The following is a 24,056-nucleotide window of genomic DNA, read 5'->3' as shown; positions in this document are numbered from 1 at the left end:
TCGCCCCGGGAAAAACTAATATTTTTGCAGTTAGATAAATAATCCTCGCTGGTATTTTCCTAGCCGCAAGGGCAACTAGGTCGGTGGTTTTTCCCGGCGTAAACTCCGATCGAATCGATCGCCGCGACAGCCTTGTGTTTCCCCGAAGCGAGACGCGGGAATTATAATCACAGATTAACTGTAATATTTCATTTTTATTTAACGCGCAGTTAGAACCGGCTGTTTTTAACAGGTGGGAGAACATTCAGCTCGTTACCGACCTCAACCTCGACCGCAACAACCGCAGCTGCATAAATAGCCGCGGCCGCAGTCGATATTCCAATTATTTATTCTTTGCTGGCGGGGCCGTCGAGAACGTTGCGTTCTTAAATTAACAAATTACCTGCCGACGATTTTTCACCGCTTTTCGAAAGCCTGGAATTAGCTGGTGAGCATTTCTTAACGTACGAGATATTGTTCAGCAACGTTGGCAATTTCAATCGCAAGTCGACTCGACACAGCTCGTCGTCAGTAATATTTATATTAGATTGTCCTAAAAGTTTCTTTCACCACATTTCATATTGTTAGATAACATCAGCATACACAAACAACACAATCTTCCGTGTGTTAATGTTTTATTATTCCTTAAGCTTCCCCTTTATTAGCCATGCCATTGGTTTTCTTAAGAACTACTCCGAATTTGCACTTTAATCGAGAACGAAACGGACTTTTGGGACAACCTAATAATTAAAAAAAAACTTTTTGAAAACCACGCTTATATTAAAATGCACTAAACAGGAGAAAATAATTTTTTTAGACATTAGTGACTATATATACAAGCGTGGAGCGCTAAACTGTATTCATTCCACGCTTTTATTTATAGTGACTAATGTCTAAAAACATTATTTTCTCCTGTTGAGTGCATTTTAATATAAACGTGGTTTTTAAAAAGTCTTTTTTTATATATTTTTTTATTTTCTACTTTTTAGTCTTTTTTAAATGGAACGCAAGATATAGTAATACTGGTATGAAATAGTAAGATATAGAAACGCAAGGTAAGGAAATACGCGATATAGAATGAGGGGATGACTCCGAAAGGCGACGTCTCTTGATGGAGTCCGAAATTGTCCGAAATGGGACTGAATGAACGGAACACCACACTGACTGAGCTCCTTCGATGCGAAATGGGTCAGAGGAGTGGGGATGAGTCGGAGTGGGAACGCGTAGTGGAGTAGGGAGCGCTGGCGCGCGGAGTGGGGATCGCTGAACGCGGTGACGTACTACCGAATGTCGCGCGACGAGGTGTGACGGTTAATATTAAAATTTTCTTTTCTCCTGAACGCACAGTGGTTTTTTAAATTTGTTTTTTAATATTGCATTGTCATCCAGTTCTGAGCTATGTTTAAAGTTTCAAGTCTCTAGCTCATCGGGAAGTGGTTCAAAATTCGATTACAAGATTTGACGCATACAACAACGACAACTCGGCAAGCTAATATAATTGTGGTAAAAAGAAGATTCTTAGCGTGATTATTACTTTTGCGATTTATCGAAACAATTCCGCAAACAATCGAACGTTCGATTTTTATCGCGAGAAACAAAAAACGCCGGGCAAAAATGGAAAGAGAGTGAGCATCGTCGTTCGTATCGCGTATAGCTCGAGTAATTAGTAGAATTCGAAATTTATTTGCTTCCGTTCTCTGTCGCGGTCGTCACCGCAGATTTATTAGAATTCCCAATTAATTCAATCTGCAGCGATACCGTGCAATCATACAATGCGAGCTGCGCGAACCATATAGATCAAGTAGAATCAACCGAAACGATGTATCACGGGTTCGTTTCGAAATGATCTATGCCTGGCGACAAAAAGCAAGCACGCGCCGTAAATTTCATGTTTTCAGAATCTCTGATAAATTCGTCTCGAAAATAAATATCTTGCCCAGTGGACGATGTAAAAAGAAATATTACGAACAATAATAAATTGAAGAATTTTACGGAAAATGTTGAAATGTTTTCCATTAGAGTACCAGACAAAAATCGCAAGAAATCAAGTTAAACACGTTCCCATTGTGTTTCCTCGTTTTCGCGTGCATTTTCAGGAGTTTGTCCTAAGGGAACGCGGTTTCAACAAACGGCACATTGTCGCAGAGGAACGCACGGCTCGGAATACAGTTGTTCAGCCATAGGAACGATCCCGGTGTTAAATAAACAAACCGTGCGCCGCTGTGAAACGTGTTTCGGGGGTGCAAGTATTGGGCGAATGAAAATTTATCATCTCTCGCGAGGAATATTAAATATCTGCCAGGCGCGCTTACAGTCACTGTGCAAATGCACACATGTGCGTACGTGTGTGTGTGTGTGTGTGGTGGTTCTGTGTACATGGGGGCTAAATCGTCATGTTAATTAATAGGGAAGTGCGGGGGCGAGAAAATTATACCGTAAGCAATTCGCCCTGGCCGCCGTGGGAGGAAACGTTCGTTTGTCTCTTACATTTGCTCCGGAGGGCAATTACTGAAATCTTTTCCATTTGCGTCAACGATTTCGACAATCAATGCCAATGGAACAATGATACGTTTATCTCATTACGCGATGCTACTTTATGGTATAATCGATCGGGACTAGTTCAGACAATAAAACGCAGCGCGCGCGCGAACACGCCACGACTTGCTTGCTCGCCGATCCGAAATCGACGGTCAAACGATCGATTGATCGATTTAGGGGTCAGAAATCTGCGGTGTAACTGCCGTGTGATTGTTATAAACTGCTCTCAAGACAATCGAGAGAATGAACACTTGAAACAATTCGACCGAATCAAATATTAAACCTTCTCTCGGAAGTCCACAGAAGAGTTAGAACGCTAGATAAAATCGGAAATATTTTTGCGAGTGAAACGTTAATATGTATGCACGCGCAAATAAAATAACGGCAAATGTTAGCACGAATAAAATAACAGTACACGTTCGCCTAAATAAAATAGTAGCAAATATTTGCGGAAATGAAATGGTCGTAAACATTCGTGTAAATCAAATTTTAGTGAATGTACGCGTAACTAAAATGCCCGTGCAAATAAAATATCGGGCGAAATAAAGTATAGTTGGAAATTACTCGGTTTACTTCTCTCTAACTCCGGCTTTTCGCATGAAACTGTACGAAACATGTTTAGCCGTGTAACATATTCTCACGCCAGCGAGAGAGAAAGAGACTCATCGAAAAATCGAGTTTGCGGTTTCCCAGGAATATGTAGAAAATAAGTTTCGCCATTCCCTCGGCGGAGTCGCAGTAAATCCATCATGGCGACCGGAAGTCGAAACTCGCCGTGCGACTTCTGCGTTCGGTCAAACGCGTTCAAAGACTTAATTAAAACTACCCCGACCCACCCGTCCCTGTACAACTTTTCCGTCACGGTGGCGCAAATAATATCGCAAGAATCCGGCAGAAAAAAACGACCACTGGCAAAAAGTCCTGAAACAATGAACCCTGGAATTGCCGTGTCCTAGAAAATAATGGTCGTGTTTTCAAAACTGCAATTCCCTAAATCACGGGAACCAACTTCGATCAACAACATCTTTTCAATTTACTGAAAGTCTGTCTCTTTTAACAAATCGTGAGATCACGATTTCAACAAGAGAGCAGGACAATGAATTAATTGTTCATATACTGTTAATGCTTCACAAGTTGTTCCTTGAAACGGCACATGGTCCCATGACGTCGCACACTTTAGCCAATAATTCGGCTAGAACCGAAAGTGCAATCAAAGAGTACGGGGGAAAGAGAAAGATAATTTTTTTGTCGAGATAAATGAACGCTATATTCCAGAAAATTGACTGTGGAACGAACAAAAGAGCAAAAATCATGAACTGAGTGAAACTGGAGAACGAAAAATATGTGTGAAAAAAATTCGTAAAAGGATATCAATCGTTTGAAAGCAAGGAGCAGGGAAGGGTCTAGCGATTTCGAAGTAAAAACAACAAGAGCGGACGCAATTTTCTGCGTGAGCAAAAGGAGGATTCGAGGGAATTGAATTTCTCTCGACGATTTAATCAAAAGCTATCTCTCACTTCGTTTCTAACTGCAACTGGGAAATAATATCAATTCTGTCGACAGTGGTGGTGGGTATCGAGGAAAAAGCGGGGAACAACAGCGCGAACAGACACGGTAGTGGCTATGCAAATTTTTATTGTTGCTTGTCGAGCTGTTAATTCGAAAGCGTGCCCGCAAACTGCGCCCCGAGAAAGTTTTAGCGAAGTTACACGAAGACACGTAATTGTTAATCAGCGAGCGCGGCCCGGCCTGGTGTCGCGCCAATGTACACACGAAACGATCGCGTACAATTAATAGGGATTAGCGTGGGCGGTTTTCGAGAGAGAAAGAGAGAGAGGGAGAGAGAGAGAGAGAACGTTTTCGTACATAGCACGCGTTTTCGAGCGGACTAAATTAATACGCCGATGGTGCCCGCATAAAGCCGCAGTTTCCCGCGTTAATATCACCCTCGAAACGGTACTCTCGTTCTCTCTCTCTCTCTCTCTTTCTGCCACTATGCTAGCGGATTTTGTTTTTACCGTGGACCTCAACGTCGAAAATTTTTGCATAAAAATTCCTGTCCTCTCTGAACAATTTTAATAAGTCGCGCAAAATGTACCAGCAATATTAAATTCATCCGTCTCTTCTATCGTGTGTTTCACCTACTTATGTCTGCCATAAATGATATAGTCACAGATGCAGAAAATCCACTATACCAGTCAGCATCGGATAGAAATTTATCAACAGTGCTCTCCACCGAGTTCGAAACGCAGAATGATAATGGGATAGAAAGTTCCGTAAAATTTTTTACCGGTTCACTGGTTACACAATCCAATGCGACTCTGTTGCACCGGTGTGCACTCGACTTAAGGTCCGTTCATCGGCTTTGCGACGAGAGCCGGTGGAGTGAACAAGGTGAACAGAGTGAACGAAGTCTTCTTCTTCGGGAAGGTATTACGGAAATGCGGAAAGGATTGCCGGCGAATAGCAGCAGCGTAGAGGAGCGATGATTTTTTAATGTCGGTGGAAGAGGAGGGAGAAGCCTCATGGGCTCGTTTCCGACGAAAAGGGGACGTTAATTAATCTTAAGGAGCACAACGGGTCTTCGTTAACGCGGCGGCTAGGCTCCGCGAACGGAAAACTAGCCAGCAACTTTTTCAATTTATAATTAAACCGGTCCCCATTTCTCATTCTTTTCGCCGTTCGAAACATTTACATCGCGCCGCACTGGAATTTTAATAAGCTTACGACAAGAGAGAGAGAAAGAAATTCTTGATCTTTCTCTGTCTCTCTTTCCCTCCGTTCTTCTCCGGTCTCGTAAATATTTATGCTCGGGATAGACGGTCGCACAAATACGTGGACAATCTTTATTGTGTCGCTAATGAATGAGAACGGCGAAATTAATACCGAGCTACCTCCCCGGAGTTCCGATACAAATTACGCTGTTTTCGCGGAGCCTGCTGGAAAATTCACAGCAATCAGAAATTAATTATTTTCTGGCATTCTCGCCCATTGTTTGCCAACCCTTTCTCCCGCGCAGCCGTCGATTCAATGTTCTCTGTATGTGTGGGTGTGTATGCTCGCGCGCGGTTCTTGATTGTTATAAAATTGTTGGGAAGTGAAAAGGACGTACTGGCCTCGAACCGACTTGAATATGTTGATGCGTTAATGTAATTTTTAAAAAACTTCGACGGTCAACATGTTCTTCACCAAATTGATAAGACGTTCTCCGAATAGAAGAACGATTTCATCGGGACGAGTGAAAGAAGCCTGTATGTTCCCTTTTCATGGGACAGAACAAACGACGTAGTTCGATGGATTGGAGTCGAAGAGTGATTACTTCGACGGCTGGAGAAAAATTACCTCTCCGAAACCGTTGAACGATCCTCTAAGGAATATCTTCAGCATTCGATCGCTTTCTTCGTGTCTTGGCAAGCGAGTTCCCATTATCCCTCTAACAAAAGTATCGACAACTAGAGTCCATTTCGATTGTTCGAAGTCGCTAATATAAATAAGATCAGTGTCAATCACTTAGAAAAACTACAGGCGAATGTACAGCGTCAATGTTTTGTCTTATCCGTATTCTTTCTTCTATGTTCTGGCGGTGAGAGACATTTTGGTCCGAAAGTTTTCGCATACATGGAGTCGTTTGTCCAGAAAACTAATATCACGGGCTCGGCAGGCCGGGATCCGACGATAGGACGTCTCCGCCTTGGAAAAATAGCCGGCCGGGTTCGAGAGCGTGCAGCAAAATGAATTTTAACGAGCTGGGCGCAGAGAATGGCGCAAATCGGTCCGAAACCGGCGACGAAAAGTTTAATAACCGTGCCGTTAATGAACGGCAGCTGCAGTTCCGCGAATCGTGCTGCCGCGCCGTGCCATTTCGCGTCGCCGCCTGCCTGCATTCTTATGGGGTGAAAAGAGCGGCCACTAGAACAGAGGCAGAGGGGAAGAAAAAGAAGGGGAAAAAAGCGGTAAAAGCGTCGGCAGCTGCGGGGGCGGAAGAGGGAACCGGCAGAAAATCGAGAACGCCGCGAGAAATCAAAAGGAAACGACCGGGGAAAAATGAGAAAGATAACTGCCGGCGAAAAATGGGCGTGCGTTTGCTGCGAGAGGATTGAAACGCGAAAAGAAGTCGGATTCTGTGTCCTGGAGGACCAGAACCTGTTCAAAAGAGTTGCAAACACTACGGCTGGCTGATTAATTCCTTTTAAGCATCACTGCGAAGAAATATGTCGGCCAAATAGGAATTTCTCTGTCGATGAAACCGTGAATGTTCGGAAAAACTAGTAATCCGCCAATTCTCAGTTTTGGCGGAACGCGAACAATTTCAGCAAGCACGGGGGAACACTGGGGCTCGTTCAATAATTTGTTTAGGAACCGTCGTGTTTTTCTGACAAATTTTCACACGCCACACGGAGGATTTTGTATGGAAATTGAACAGTGTTTGTCATTTTTTTTTATATGTATAGAATGTCGACAGTATAAATAATTGCGATAAATGCGTAGAAATTGGCTGGAGTGGGCGACTGAAGTGTCGGTCACTGTATTTTTCTCCTCTGTCCAATTAGCGGAATAAACTTTTTTGTTTGTCATACTTTTTCACCGAGTAATCCGTGGAAACGCGACGGAAGTGTTTCGCATCGGAGAATTACGAGTAAACTTTGAAATGACAATCGTTCGACGATTTAACTAAATGTTGTACCATTCGAAATTCATTAAAATGATTTACTGGCGACGTGTTGGTAAAATAGTGAGAAAATATAATAGCAGTGAATTAGAAACATTAAACTCCGGTTTCGAATTCCGCAGAGGCGTAATTGCGCAGGGGTTGCACAGAGTCGCGGTAATAGCGCTAATAACACTAACAATGGAGTTGAATATCTTCGAATGGAACTGCAAAGAGTGCAGAACTAACATAATTAGGAAAATTAAGGCGCGTGAAGAGAAAATCCCGTTGAAAAGAAAGAAAGAAAGAATTCTGGCGTGGATGGGGCTGAAGAATGGCGGCGCAGTGGATAATCGAAAGTAAAATGGAGGACAGATGACGATGGCGAAAGGAACTCGGAATCGGATGGAGAAGAACGACGGACGAGGAATTAGTCGCGTATATTAAGCTCGAGACAAACGAACGATAACGAGGCCGAAGTAACGAGTATATACTATATATATATATATATATATATATATATATATACATATATATATGTATATAATATACATTTATCTACAGTGCCGGTTCTCCAGAATGGCGGCGGTCCTCGGGTGTCCACTTGCGCGGAAAATTTATATTCTTCCGGAGCGTCAGCTTCTCTCCCTCTTATTCTCTTTCGCTCTCTGTTATTCTCTCTTTCTCCTGTTCTTTCTCTATTACGTCCCTGCCCGTTTCACTCATCGATCCTTCAAACTCCGACAAACGAGCCCACGCAGCACGGCGAACCAACGTTCTTCGAATTATTCTTGTAATGAATATTCCAAACCCGATTACGCTCGACTCATTTCCTCCCGCGATCGAACGCTTTCCCTCCACTAACGATATACATTGTACAGTGTACTGGGTGTCACATTAGAGCTGTCACAAGATTCTACTCGAAAAAGTAGAGAAAACAAAAATCACAACATCTTCTTATGGAGGAGTTGGACTGTGAATGTTTGAAGATGCTTGTTGAACATATTGATGTTCGAATGCGTTCGCCAACTTTTCTCGTGTATCTCGTAGTTTGTACCGCGAGTTGTACAACACCCGGTACATGTGCACTCGATGAACACCGATCCAGCCCGATCGTCCGGAAAATTTCACATGTTACAAGGAACACGGCGGCGTTGTAATTCCCAATATCTGTGCCGTCGATCGCTCGTTGTATCGCAGTAATTTTCGGGATTAACGACGAGCGGCCGTGCCAGAAAATCGCCACCGATCCTGAAAAACGGAACACGCTTGAACACTGTCAAGTAGAAAAAGTATCCTGGATCAATTCTAATAAACGTGGATAATAAAGGGAGAGAGAACGTTATTTCTCTTCTCTCACTGTTTAACCTTTCGAGAAAAACCTCTGCGATAAATATGGAATCGACTTTCCATCCAGCAGATTATCCACAATGCGAGCAATTTCCTCGAAGGAAAAATATCGTAGGAGCTTCGTAAATTCTTCAATACCTTCATTTTTATCATTTTAGGCTTTTATGCCTACATAGCAATAATTACGGGCACAATGAAAAATTGAACAGGCTAAGAACGATCTCCTTCTTCGAAGAAGAAGAAAAGTTTAGTTTCCACGAAATTCTGAACGAACAAGAACGTTCTCCTCGGGATATAACTAATAATCCCGAAACGAGTTTAGTGGGCCGTGATTTGAGAATATTTTCGCTTGATCGCATCGGATCTAACGAGGCCACAATTATTCTCTTTTGGAGTGTGTGCTCGACCGAGAAAAGAAAAAGCGGAGGCGAAAAAAAAAGGAACTAGAGGAGGCGCGGACGAATAAATAAGGGTGTCACCCGAATTTCGCCGGCAGCGAAACCGACTGGCCACCTTTTTACTTTTTGTCTTTCTTTTTTCGGTGTCGCTTCATAAATATGCGGAACGGAGCCGCGATGATGATGACGATGATGATGATGATCAAGAGAGGAGAGACACATACACATACACAGACAGGCGAAAATTGCTGCGCATCGGCCCTGACCGATCCCGGCCACGGAAGCTGCAGATTGATTCGGTTGGCAAAAGGGTGCGCGACGACACGCATAAATCATTGTTTCAAGGTCCTTCCTTGCAATGGGAGCGCATAATGTGCAACGGCTTGACGGAGAGAGGCTATATCTTCAAAGAGACTCTCGAAAATTGATCCTCAGAGATACTGCACGCTTCTCGTAATCACAGAAGACGAGCTGGTTCGTTTCAGGTTTTTTTGCTTCGTTGAGTTTGACAGACTAGAGACGAACACTTGGAATTAGACATTTCATTAATAATGCAGTCTATTGCAGCTAATTTTATATATATATATATCAATTTATACATATATATATATGTATATACATTTACTATTGTTTTTCACAGTTCCGTCCAAATGCATTTTTCCAACATATTTTTTACACATCATTTACTAAACTAATTCTTCTAGCCTTACAGAGAAATTGAAGTCGTTTGGTCCATTCATAAAAAAGTTGTTCGGATTTAAAGTGTGTGGAATCAGTTATGCTCCTTACTGTATATATGTATACACAGGGTGTTTCCTACTTTTCCGGCAAGATTGTAGAAGCATGATCTACAAGTGAAAATACGAAAGAAATGTTATATGAAGTTTATTTATAAACGCTTTATTACAATATTATAGGCAAATATTGAATGTAGCCTGATTGTGTTTACTTTGCCTGTACTTGCGAGATATTTCGTAACGTACGAGGATCGTTAAAAATTTTTAAATCATCATTTCAAAATGACCACCTTCTGGATTGATACAAATTTGACATCGTTTATAAACAAACTTCGTATAATTATTTTTTCGTATTTTCACTTGTAGATCATGCTCCTACAATCTTGCCGGAAAAGTAGGAAACACCCTGTACATATCACGCGTCACAGTTTTTGTCCAGAAATCACAGAAGTTCTACAGTGATGGGATTATAGTTTTACCACAAAAATGGCAAAAGGTGATCGATCAAAACGGCACATACTTGATTTTATAAACTTCATTTAAAATATGGAAAAAGCTCGATTCATTTCTGCATTAAAATACGAAGAAACTTTTTGCCCAATGATATACAATATATCAACAAGATCTGTACGATATTTACAGAACAGTTCCTTTGTGTGCAGTGTAGTTTATACGATCGTACGTCTGGTCAAATCACTATTGTTAGCCGGCACCCGTTGCACGGAACGACAGACGAAATGCGACAAGACGCGACAAGAAATAGTTCGCCCGGTTACGGGAACACCGTGGCAGGAAGAACGAACAATGGCTCCGAGGAATCCCGATGGAATCCTTTGGCCGCAACATTGTCCAGGATTCTCAACAATAAGACTGATATTTCTTGTCGGCGAATCTCACCGGCCGGAAAAAGAAATTATGTGTATCGGGTCGCTGCCTAAATTCTTCCGCGAGACAACCGTGCTTGTATCGAGACATCCTTCTCGGAAGCTTTGTTGGAATAGTCCTTTCACTCCAGAAGGACCCATCAACCCATTCACCGAATAATTTTACAATTTCAACACATTCGAGTTTCTTTTTATACTGTATTTACACAATTTCTTTTAATTTTCATTTTCAATCATCAAATAATGTGATCGCTGTAACTCAGCTGGTCTCTCCGCGTACTATCGACTGTTTGCGATCGATTCTTTGTACACACGCACCGCGAAAATATAATATTCGCGACCCGAACTCCCGTAACGGATAAGAGCAACCGAGTTATCGACAGACGAAATTGTTATCGCGTATATGCGGGCAGCACAAAGGGAAAAAAGAAACGCGTACACGCAGCTTTTGGAACGCAATCGATCCCCATCGGCCCTCGGCTCCGAATGATTAAATTCCGAGCAGCCTCGCGGCCCGATTCGAAGCCGGTTCGATTAAATCGTGTTTACCGGGAATACTTTAAATATAGGAAAAATGTCCAATCCCCGGAATTTGTTTAATGAATTTTTTCTACGCCTTCTTCACCTTCTGCAGCCTCCGTGTAACTTTCAAGTTCGACACATCAACCTTTTTTTCGAATTATTATTAGAAGTGTAAAACTGCGTTTTGTCACTTTGTCCAATTTTTTCTTCAGAGGGTTGTGTTTAGAGTTTTGGTGGACAAGTCGCCCGATGTCCAGCTGCAGGTTCACCTCGGAATAATTTGTCGGTCTCGTGTCGGGGCCACCCTATATGCACATCGGCCGATTAATTAGTCTTGTCGGGGGTAATTCAATCCTGCGAATAATCGAGGAGTCAGCAGTAACGCGAACCTGGTTTGCACCGTGCGGTTGCAATGGTCGAGGGGTGACGGAGGGCCCATTCAAAGAATTCGATTTCGCTGCGGTTTTCGTCACGGGATATTGTTGACGTCGCTGGAACATTGTCCGCGTCGCTGGACATTGTTTACCCACCGACCGTGTTATCGAGCGTACAATACCTCTCTTATCGTTTTCCGCTGATTTCTGACCCACCATTCCGCTTAAACCGGCCAAGAACCTACGATTCTTCCGCCCCCGCTTTGTCGGACACAGTTCGGCCATATTTAACCCTTATCAATCCTCAAACAGCGAATCATGTTCCCCAGCCGAATCGTTGGACTTGCTACAAACATCGAGTAGATTCGTCCATCCTTGCGCCAGACAATTGAATTCGACAAGTATACCATTTTTTTTTTAAATAATAATTAACACTAGAACTATACAATGAGTAAAATGACTTGTTCCTGATTTGTTCATTTAGTTCTTCTGATAAATTTTTTTAGCGAACTTCTCTGTCGAAGTACACATTTAAACAAAACTGATATGAAATCTAAATAAATGCAATTTTGTCATTATTGATCGATAAACAGTTTCGATTCGAGAGCGTAGGATATATCCGTTTTTTTTCCTGCGATCATAATAATTTGATCTCCCACTGCGTATTACTGTAATAAAATATGGGTGTCGCGAGAGTTCAGTATTATTTACCGAATTGATATGGCAACCGAACGGAAGGTTGGACCGATTGGATATATGAATTTTAATTGAATTCGCTGGAGGCTTTGTTATTTTGTTATAAATTGATATTAAATTTCATAGTTACACAGTACTTTTCGATTTGTTTGCCCGTACAGGATAGATACTGTTTACATTCAGTATCGATAATAAAGATTGTGGATGGTTTAACATTTGTATACTCTCAAATTGTGAGAACGAACTTCAGTAATTGTAATTCGATTTTCTGGTTCATTTCAAATTCACATTTTAATTTGTCTTGAGAAACACGGAATCAAACGAGGTTCTACGCTTCGAATGCTCGAATTAACTTCCGAAAGGAAAATGATTGAAAACACGAAACCTGTAAGCTTCGGAGCTTTCCGAAACCATCTAGAGGTCAAGTTCTTGATCGCCAATAATCGTCGATCAAAATATAATTAGTGCTAATTCGAAGGAGTCAGTTGATTCTCTTTCGAGAGAAAATAAGTCCGAAGTAATAAAAGGAGATCTCTTTAGATCTGCAAAATGGTGTTACGATCTTTTCCATTTGCATGCATTTACAGCAGTTAATTGCAGTTTAATCCGGATTCGCCTCGTTCTAGATTCTCACGGTGAACTTTTCAGAAAGAGAAAATACAATTGGAGCTTTTAATGCAAAAATCGAGCGTGTCCATTTTCCAGTGCAGTTGTATTAAAAGAAGTTCTACATACTTTTATTGCCGATTGTTTGAAGTTGTGAGAATTAAACAATTTCCACGAGCGTTTTCCCTCTCTTCCAGCCTTACCAATCAGGGTTGCCGATTGTCTGAAGAATTGATCAATTTTTCCTTTTTCGTTCGCATTCAAAAATTGAAATTACAATTGAAACAGAATTGAAAGTCCCCAAAAATTACCAGCAAGCTGTTTCCAAGCTGTCCACGTTTCTAGATCACGGTGCGCGGTCTTCTTCATCATCCGGCACGCGACCGTAAACAAAAGCGGAGCCGGCTTTTTTTTCGTTTTACGGCGCCAGCAGAAGAAAGGACTTGGAGGCCGGGGGATCTTTTAAAAATAGCTTTCTCGCGCGAGTGGGTTTCTCTAATTAAACAGAATTTCCTTGGTTAACCACGCCGCGTCGCGGCCGGCGAGCATCGCCAGGATGTTTGCATGTTTGCCACGTGGACGCCGCGGAACAAACCTAACATACTAGGGCAGCAAAGTTATACATTTGACCATGTTATTCGTGTTATACATCCTCCATTTTATTTCCTCGACGGTGTATAATCGACGGCCGAAGTACGTTTCCGGTTAATAAGGGCGGAATCTCTTAAACGCAGTTGCTTATGTTCCCCGAGTAGAAAAAGTCTCGAGTGAACTTCCGTAATTAAAGTGAATTTTCCAAGTGACACGGCAGATTAACTTAACGACCTTCGTGGTCCGCTACGTTAGAGTCTCGACCGTCTTTTAATTTCTTTTTTTTTTCTACTTCAATTTTCCATGCTCGTTACTTTATTTCCAGCCGCGTTTGATCCGCACGCTCTCATGCCGTGTACAATTTTTTGAATCGTGCGCGATCGCTTTCTTCAACAGCGAAACCGGAAATGTGTACGTAAATGGAAACAAGTCGGCTCGACCATCGACATGGGAGGTACATGTTTATTGTTCCAGATACTCTGAAACATTTACACGTCTATTTTTTCAAGATACCTGTACATAACATATTTTCCCAAACAGAAACACAAGAGGCATCGACAGAAGGCTCACGAAACATCGAAAGCCCTTGGGCGTACAAGTGAAAATTCCAGTTGGTACGAATATTGCGCACCATCGCGTGTTTCCGCGATACAATTTGCGCATTTACTGCTCATCTCGATCGACCGCGTGAAATCAATTTTTCCATCCGATCACGTGCTATATCCGTTGGTTCGCTGCTATATGTATCCCGGAATTGATTTTTCACCGAGCACAGAGTGAACAATACGTCTCGGGATCTTGAACATAGCGTTCACCGAGGCTCGCGAAAACCTGGATGGCACAAGATTCGCCAAATTCCGAGGGCTTCCGGTCCGCAAGGATGAAGGCTTCCGTTTTCCCTGAGGCGGACAATACTGCGCGCCTCTCGGAAAATAAGAGTGTCAACTCGATTTTCATGGAAATTGCGGTCGCCGACATTTTCCACGTTCCAGGTGGAGACAATGCGAGTCGAACGAAACCGTTACGGTCCCATAACGCCACCATTTTATTATACAAATACTTCAAATTTCCTTGGGAACCCTGGCGAACGTGTCCGTCGCTGTTTCACCGTTGCCAGATCTGTCGTACAGTAAGGAGCATAACTGATTCCACACACTTTACATCAGAATAACTTTTATATGATTGGACCAAACGACTTCAATTTCTCTGTAAGGCTAGAAGAATTAGTTTCGTAAATGACGTCTAATAAATAAGTTGAAAAAATGCATTTGGTCGGAATTGTGAAAAAACAATACTAAAAATTGATTTTTACAACTTTTTTAGCTGGCCCAATAACGAAAATTTAAAAAATGTTTTGTCAACTGGTATAAATTATATACGCTCTGAAAATTTCATTGAAATTGTTTAATTGGTTTGCGAATTATAAACGATCAAAAATGGTAAAACTTGTCACTTTATGGTACACCACAAATTACCACTTCTGATCGTTTATAATTCGCAAACCAATTAACTAATTTCAATGAAATTTTCAGAGCGTATATAATTTATACCAGTTGACCAGACACATCTTTTGAATTTTCGTTATTGGCCCAGTTAAAAAAAGTTGTAAAAATCAATTTTTACTATTGTTTTTCACAGTTCCGTCCAAATGTATTTTTTCAACATATTTTTTACACGTCATTTACTAAACTGATTCTTCTAGCCTTACAGAGAAATTGAAGTCGTTTGGTTTATTCATAAAAAAGTTGTTCTGATTTAAAGTGTGTGGAATCAGTTATGCTTCTTACCGTATATGTATCCATTTTATGTAATTTTTCATACTTTATTATCATTACGTTCGGAAAATCCGAGCGAAGGAACAATTCTACACACGAGCCAGATTTGTCTTGTAGCTAGTCTGTATGAAAATTGAATTTTACTCCAGCGGACGGTGCGTACTCGCAGCAGCAAAAATCGCTTATTTTTTCGAATTCTCGTAACGCGTGTATCTGGCATCGAGTGGCGCGACAATGGCTATCGACGAGAACAACGACACTCGACAAAGGGAGACGTTCGCGCATTGTCTTCCGGTTTCCGCGATACCAATAGCCCCGATAATTTTGTCAATTCCGTCGCGTCGCTCGCAACGCTGCCGCCATTCTTCCCGGCCTTTCTTCTTCGTTCCCCGTCCGTTCTTCTTTCTCTTTCTGTTGTTGTTGTTTTCTTGTGTTTTGCACCCCTTTGCGAGGGTACGGGGGGGAGGCCAATAGTAGCAACTTTCAATTGCCATTCACGGCATGCGGATTCTCATTGTCAGACGGTCTATCCACCCCTGCTAGTTTTCCGACCTGTCGCCAGAGCTATATTGGCACTTTTAAGGACCGTCGCGTGAAAATCGAGCGTTTTCCACATTCCTCGTTTTTCCAGCCGTCGCACACTGGGCCGAATGTCCAATTTAGGTGGAAAAAAATCCTACACATCAGAAACGGCTGATCATATCAACTTATGCGGTGTCTTTCAAAAAGCGGAGGCCTCAATCTTCGAGTTTATGGTATTTTTGATCGTGAGAAAAATTTTTGAAAAAATATTTTAATTACATCTGTAGTAGTTTATGGTTTATGGCTGTTACCAAGGTATTTAGGGCAACGCATGTTATTAGACAGAAGACAGCAGTATCTCACCGAATGTAAACCGATCAACATCTGTAAATCGAGCAACAAACTAATTTTTTAAAGATAAAGTATCATAAAAGCACTCAATTGTTGATATAAAGGAATTTTTAAGAACATTGAACTTCCGGGTGCCCAATCCAGGTGGCAAAAAATATTTCTGCAATTAGAAACGAATGGTGACAATATAATTTATTTTGTTACTTATGCAATCATCTAGTATTTTACGGTGTACAGTAATTAGAACTTCTGTACGCGTGTCTGGTGTTTTCTGGAAGCCTGAGTTTATCAATGGCGTCGGAGAGCGTTACCCTAATCGCGAATCGCATGGCCGCTCGGACAGAGCTGGCGATTCTAATTGAATACGATAAACAGCTCTATATTTAGACATCGTCTAGCAGTCGGCGAGATAACGCGCGAGCCGTTCCCTTTGTCGAAACTTCCGGCGAGAGATCTCTCAAAGTAAACACGTTCCTAGAGGGAGAGAAAGAGAGAGAGAGGAGAGAGAGAGAGAGAGAGAGAGAGAGAGAGAACGTATACATTCGCAGGGAGCCATTGACTCCTAGAGCTGAAAACACGCGAAAATAGTCTAACCGGTGGAGCAGGAAATGTGCCGTGTCCCACTTGGCACCGCTCCTGATTTGGAAATGCTGCATACTTTAAAGCGCGATAAAGGAAATGGACGGAGTCGAGGGAGGGGGCAGGGACCAGCCGAGCCGGATCCGCCCCTGAGGTCCAATTAAATTAACGAGGATTCGGGAACACCGTGGAATTGAAAAACATCGTTTAACCGGCAGGAAATTACATATTCGGCTGAACTGAACGGCTGGGACGCCTTGAACGATTTAATATTTAGACGTTTTCACGGAACCACCTACCAAGAGCTCGGCCATTTTGAACGAGGCGCGAGGACGTCGAAGTTTACACTGGAAACTGTTCTTTTATACTGTCCACGGGTAATTTTTTAATTGTTCTCTCCGGTTTAATTAACCGAGAAGTGTTGCACTTTTCAATTGTTGTCTGGTCGAATAGTTTTTACTTTCTACGGAGAGGATGTCTACAAAAGTTTGAGACTGGACCTTGAGAAAGTTGAGCCTCGCAGTTGTAAATACTACTTACTTTACGGAACAAGAGTAATTAAAATTAATTGTGTTTCGTGGCGTTACAGATTCTTCGTGAACAGGAAGCTTGAAGCTACACATCCCGAGGAAGTTGAAAGAGTTCAAAGGATAAAACTTACAACTGTTCGCCAATGAAAGACAATAGTGAAAGTTTCTTCTAGTAAAACTTTACCGAAGCATCTAAAGTTGATTGTTCTGTATACCAAAAGTTATACGAGCAAGTGAAACTTTAAGGATTACAATTATGTATTTCGATAAGGGAAAGTTGTTCTTGATCCTTTCGTATAACTAAGGATACCGAATTATACATTTCGCTAAGCAGAATTTCAGTGAACAATGGAAGTCGATTGTTCTGCGAGGAGAAGCAAAGTTTCAGGAAGTTGACGAACTTGAGAAAGTTATACCTTGAAGATTATAACTACAATTGCAAAGAAAAGCAGCTGTTAAACTCGCTTGTCTGACATAATCGAGCGAATTAAATTCGAAATTGCTTTCGATAGGACTTTGAAAAGTTTGTACGACAATAAAACATGAATGGCACTTCTTTCAGGTATCTTCTGAAGATTTATCAAGCGTGGCCATCTGGAAGAGAGATGTTTTCAGGATACTCTAACCGCAAGATAAGGAATCAGGAATGTTTTTCGGAGGCAGGAACAATAGAATGGCGCCGGGTTACGGTTTCTAGTAATTGAAATCTGCGAATCGCAGAATATTCCTGGCTCGATATTCGACTGTTTGAACGTTGAACGACCACTCAGGCAGATTGAAACACCGGAGGCTACTTAACAACGAATTGATCCTTCGTTCGTGGAAACCAGCGAAGTTCGGCGAGCCGCGATGTCGTGTGCCAGACAGAATTGACAAAATTATCGGGAGCAACGGAGTAGAGACCAGGGACAATGAGACAATAAACGCGTTTTCCTTTGTCGAAGTTCCTCGTCGAACCCATTGTCGCGCGATCCCACACCGCCACCAACATATATACATATAATGTATATGTATATACACACATGGATATATGTATATGAGCGTATACGTGTACATATGTACGCGTTCACAGCCGTCATCACTTTCCTACCCCGTGCTGTGCGATAAAGGTGCAACGAGAGTGCAATCGGAACAGCAAAGTGACGAGAATCGCATCTGGAGAGGAACCCCTTCGAGGAACGTGTACACGGTGGCTCGGAAATTCGGATTTAGGCTTGTTCGTTGGGAAAATTGGAATCTCGAATTTTACGACTGGAAGCCTTTCAGACCAGGATTTATGTAGAAAACAGGGGCCAAAAATAACAGTTATTCTAAAATTTCCTACGATAAAAATCGTTAATAAAAAGTTGATGATTGTTGAAATTTAAGATAATGTACACAAAATATAAAGGAAAAAACTCGAAAAACAAAATTATTAAAAAATATCGATACTTTTTGGTTAAAAATAACAGTTATTAGTGTTCAAAAAATTGGATCCTCCTCGATAACTGTTATCAATGAAGAAAAACTGTTACGATTGCTCAAAGCAGTTATCGATGAGAGAAGTTCATTTCGATCGCTCATAACAGTTATCAATGAGAGAAATTTATTTCTGTCGCTCGTAACAGTTATCGATGAGAGAAATTTATTTCGATCGCTCATAACAGTTATCGATGATCGAATTTCTTTTCACTTGTTCATAATAATTATTGATGAGAAAATTCATTTTGGTTGCTTATTTAATTATTGAGTTGTCTACTCTTTTTCGGATGGAGCAAGCCCGTGAAATTCATTGAGAAGGTTTCGAACAACACAAAATCTGTTTGTTTGTCACATTAAATTTTGATTGTAGCAATTAATTTTACGAATAAAAAATTTATGAAATATTGATTGTCTGCCATTTGAAAGTTGTACTATTTAATAATAGCTATTACAAATTTCCTTCATCAATAACTGTTATGAGCGATCGAAATAAATTTCTCTCAACGATAACATTTACCAACAAGAGAAACAATTTTCAGTTACTTATAATCCTTATTTGTAACCAATACGATTTTTGTCGATGAAATACCTGTTATTCTACGACTTTTTTTCTTTTTGGTTATAACACAGTTATGGTCCCTGGTAGAAAATGGTCAAATGTCGTCACCGGATTTGTAAAATTGATGACGTTTTGAAACAATGAAAAAAAAGGTTAAATTCATCTGGTCAGGATTATTAAAGAGTTCGAAAACTCAATTATAAACCCGAATTTCAAGCACATTCGGTCCTCTCGATCCTCAATCGTTCGAACCAGATTCCGCGAAATATCGAAAATTGGAGCGATCCACTCGAAGTCTCTCGATCCCCTAAGTCCAACCGGACAGTTCCCAGCGCTAAATTCTCTCGACACCGGACAGCGCTTCAAAGCGTTTCGTTCCATAAAACGCGTTCGTCATCATCGTGCCCCTATCAATCGAGGGATCGAGCGAATCGGTCAACGATCCACCGAGTTTCAGCCTCTGATCCAGAATTCCCGGTCCGATATACATATACGTGTACATCTATCAGCGAGCCATTCTGCGCCAGATTTACCCTGAAATATCGGCGAGCTATTAAAGAGGGAGTGGATATACCTCGAGCCAACTCGGTCAGGCCTGGAACCGACGGGAAACAATAGGGGAGGTCACAGGGAACAACGTGGAAAAAGGAATCAAAGGAGTGAATGCTAAAAAGACTTCCGCAATCGTCCCCGGAAGAAATCGGATCTAGGGTGCTCGATACTATCGCGAAAAAAATGGGAACCTCCGCGAAACAATTTTTTTACAAAGTATTAGGACTTCAAAGATTCACAATTTTCACGATTTTTCCGAATTGCAGCTCACCATCCCATAACTCAGGGTCTCCCAAACTTTTTCTCTGAAGTTTAATTAATAGTTAAGGGGAGGTAATGACAAATAATCAATAAATCTTAGGCAAATTCATACGTAAAAAAAAGCTTTGTTATTCACCCTCATCCGTCCCTACTTTTCCCGGAATAAGTTACACTGTTCTGTTGTAGGTAAAGTCCGGAACTTCGTGACTTTTATCTTCTTTTTTAATACGAAACACAACCAAAAAACCTAATTGTAAGACATAAATGTTAACTCATCAATTTGAATAAAAGAACGTCGGAAAATAGCTGTTTACCTGGTTACTTTATCGATTTTTTATCGCTATGTCAATTTGACACCGAGGATCAGATTCAATTTGGGAAACCCAGCCCTAACTAGATAAAAATTCGATGTGCCGCGCATCGGTACCGCAAAAGGGCAGTAGAATTGATGGATTCCGGTTCGGAAAACGGGCTGTGCAGCGCACGAAGCCTCGACGATCGTCGAACACAATAAAAGAAGGGGCGGTGCAGCATCGAAAAACTATAGCGCGAACGGGCGCAAGAGGGATCGGTCACGCGACAAGGAGCGATCGCCGGGGGTTGAACGATGGAAAATAAGGGTGGCGCGGGGAGGGGTTGGGGGGATGCACGGGCAAGTGACATAAAAGAGCTCCGAAGGGCGGTGAAGGGCCAGAGGGACGATGGAGATGTATCGAGAGTGTCGGGAAACGACTCGAGTAGGATGCAACGTCGGGAGAAAGAGGGAGGCGAAGAGTGCTGCGGGCGGCAAAGCAGATAATGCGTCGTCGGATATACATAGACCCGTGCCGTGGTGGATGCTGGGAACTGCGAACACGCAGCGCGACATCCAGCCAGCGGACGTTGCTCCTGCATCCGGATGCACGCGTGCCCGGGCCCTGTGTTCCGCGGAAAACGAGACGACGACGTAGGAGGACAGACTTCCCTGCAACTTTCGACGGAACAGCATCCTGTCCTGGGAAACTGGTGGAAGAAACTGTTTGGGAAGTAGTCTGGGGCTTGATACAGCCCTGAGAGACTCGCACAATATTCCAGGGAAAACATTTCGGATACAAATTTTCGGGCGCGACTCATTATTAGACTGTGGGTCTTTATGCAAAGTAAAAATGTTTTATATTGATTGTGGGAAGCAGAAGTAACATGAAAACTGATTGCATCCCTTCACGACTTTGTTACCAACCAATTCCTTCATAAATGCATAGAAAGATCCGCAGTCTACTCATTATTTTGAACCTTCAGTCACTCGCACACCGTTTTCTGCATAACTACTTCTACATAAACATCTTTTCAAAAAAAATAACCACTCTTTAATGCAAAATAAATGTTTGATAGCGTCGTCGACACCTTCGTTTATGCTCGAAACACTAAATTGAAAGTTTTCAGATTATAAATATAATGTATGTATATGAATAATTAATAGTTAAAAATCCGACGACCCTCGGAAACCCTTACAAATGAACAACGAAAGCTCCCCGCATTTCTCCAGACAGCAATTCACTTAGCATCCATTACAATCTCATAATTTCCAAGACACGCAGGCGCGCCGGAAGTTCCGTACTGTTTTAAGGGGCTACTTTTCCCCGGAAGGACGAAGTAGCGTGTATACTGCATACGCAAGGACCATGTACCAGGCAACCAGGTATAGCTGATGGTTTTTTGTGATAACAATTCACTTTGCATCCGCTAGAATTTTCAAGGTACGCAGCGAGAGACAGGAAGGCGGGCATTATTTTTTAAGGGATGCTTTCACCCTCGACAAGAAGAAGAAGAAAGGTTGAAAGGACGATTCCCGAGAGGCTCCGGAAGATCCTTTCTGTTGCAATTACCACGTACGGCCGTTTCAACCTATCTTTACCTCATTCTCCCGTAATTCCAGTGCCGTTCATAGGCTGAAACCGTCCGTGCAACTTGTTTCACCCTGTAATCGGCGAAACCAACCTGGATACGTGTGCTGAGGCCGGATAACACGATTCATAACATTTTATTATTCATCCGTGATTCGTGCATTATTCATGGGGGAGCCAAGATAAGGGAAAACCGCGGATGATATTCAAGCTCATTATTTTATAAACGGAACGCCTCTGCTGCCGACGGATTCCGGTTACAGAATCCCGTTTCTCTTTCTCTTGTTTCGCTCTGTTCGAGCATCTGCATAGCAGACAATCGAAGGAAAAGTTTTAATTGGAGGATGCCCAGACGATACTTCGACGATTTTTCGTGTAACGATGCTCGATCGGACAACAACCATCGCGAATATGCGAGCTCTCCATCTCTATCTATCTCTCTCTCTCTCTCTCCCTTTCTTTCTTTTCATACTCGTTTCGTTATTCGAGAGTCTGTATAGTTCGAGGATGTCTTGAGAACAGAGAATCTCGTTTTACAGGGCGAAGGAAATTTTCTGAGAGAAGAAAATCCTGCGAAGGATTCTGGAAGGAAGACACGCGATTTTCTGGTGCTTTTACTGCGTTACTCGGCTTGGAAATGGTCATTTTGCAGGGATTCGAGCGGCTTCCGCGGAGATTCTTTGGGAAATGTGTTGTAAAATAATATTACATTTTGTTTCACTTTTAATTACTCGCATCTAGTATTTGCAATCTTAAAACATGAAATTTATGTTTTATTTATATTTAAAATTTATTTATGTGTTGAATACAATACAAACAATATTAAACTGAAGGTTAACATTGTTTTAATTCTTGGAAGGTGGCGATCGTGGGAAGAAGAATAGCTTTATTAGAACAGTAACCATTTTCACACACATCCCCCTCAAAGCGGACCATAGAAAATGCAAGTACTATCTATGAATTAAATATTGTTTTGAGCAGTGCATCGAAGAAGAATAGTTCAGCGAAATAGATCGTTGGTTACTATTGGGACAACAGATCTTGGAAGACATGGAGGAGGTCTGGATCCGGATCGATACGATCCGAAGTCTGATCCGCGTATAATGCATCGCCGTTATTATGCCACGTATTCCTGTATTTGGACCACGGATTACCCGTGGATATCGATGTTATTAGACACAGATGAAACCCGGCCAATATACAGGGTGAGTCACGAAATGTGATCAAACGTGAAGCTAACCTTGATAACTCTGGAAAAAAATGGTTGACAAGAAAAATCCGGTGCAACCAGCTTAAAGCTCTCCTTGAACCATGTTATTTCAGCTAAAAAATCTTCCGATCGAACCACTAACAGCATAATACCTAAGCTGATCGCGCTTCGTCACTCACTCTGTATAGCAGCGATGACGTCACTGATGTCGGTGCAATGCAAGCCATGCAATCGATTCGGCTATGCAATTATCGTGATTTGTTCCCTCCACGTTGCGATACTGACCGCAGACTTTCGCATTAATTATATATTCGAATCAAAACAACGCGGCGGAAATACTGACCGACCGCTCTCGATCTTTTCCTCGAATTCCTCAATGGTATTCAACAACGTTCGTAAACAATTTCTAAAAATAATCGCAAATCGCAACTGTGTTTCGGACAGCGAAAAATGCGGGCAAACATTTCCGAGCGGGGCACGAGCATCATTCGTACGTTCACTTTTGGCAGCACGAGAACACGAGAGGAGCGATATGGTGGGGGGAAAGGGTACTAAAAAAAAAAGGAAAAAATTCGGATGTAATCATGCAGGAGTGGCCTTTGAAGTCCGCGCGTTTCTTTTGAGCCTGCTCGTTTCGAGCCGTGCCCATATATTTTTAGTTACCGGCGCGCCGCGGCACGGCGTCTCTTTTCTTGTATATTACCACGGATGTGCGCGATGTAAAGAGCCGTTTTTGCCTGTGGTCCGAATAAATGGCAAAGTGGAGGCCATGCGTGCCACTCAAAGCCGTACTTTTAAATCTACTCTCATCTGCCCGGGCATTATACGCTGGCGAGAGAGATCCGATTTTTTTCCTTCTCCCGCATTCTCTCTCTCTCACACTCTCTCTCTCTCTCTCTCTCGCGAGCTTGTTCCCCAACCTACGTTTTCTTTCGTTCCGGTGTGGCCGGGATAGAAAGTAAATTGGATGAGAACTCGAAATCACCGAATGCTTGATGAATTCGCCAAGAACCTTCCTCGAGGAAGGTCGTTCGCGAAATACGGCGCACC

The 24,056-nt window shown here is 42.1% G+C and overlaps 1 protein-coding gene across 1 annotated transcript in view; it reads right to left on the bottom strand.

The window, feature by feature from the left end:
- The window catches only part of LOC143211943 (uncharacterized), a 53,548-nt gene that overhangs the window by 12,596 nt on the left and 16,896 nt on the right, over positions 1–24,056 (bottom strand). The window lies entirely within an intron of this gene.

Source organism: Lasioglossum baleicum, chromosome 9 (genome assembly GCF_051020765.1).
Source record: "Lasioglossum baleicum chromosome 9, iyLasBale1, whole genome shotgun sequence".
Classification (NCBI taxonomy): Eukaryota; Metazoa; Arthropoda; class Insecta; order Hymenoptera; family Halictidae; genus Lasioglossum; species Lasioglossum baleicum.
The sequence above is the reverse complement of the archived record's forward strand: the minus strand, read 5'-3'. Positions and strand labels throughout refer to the sequence as shown.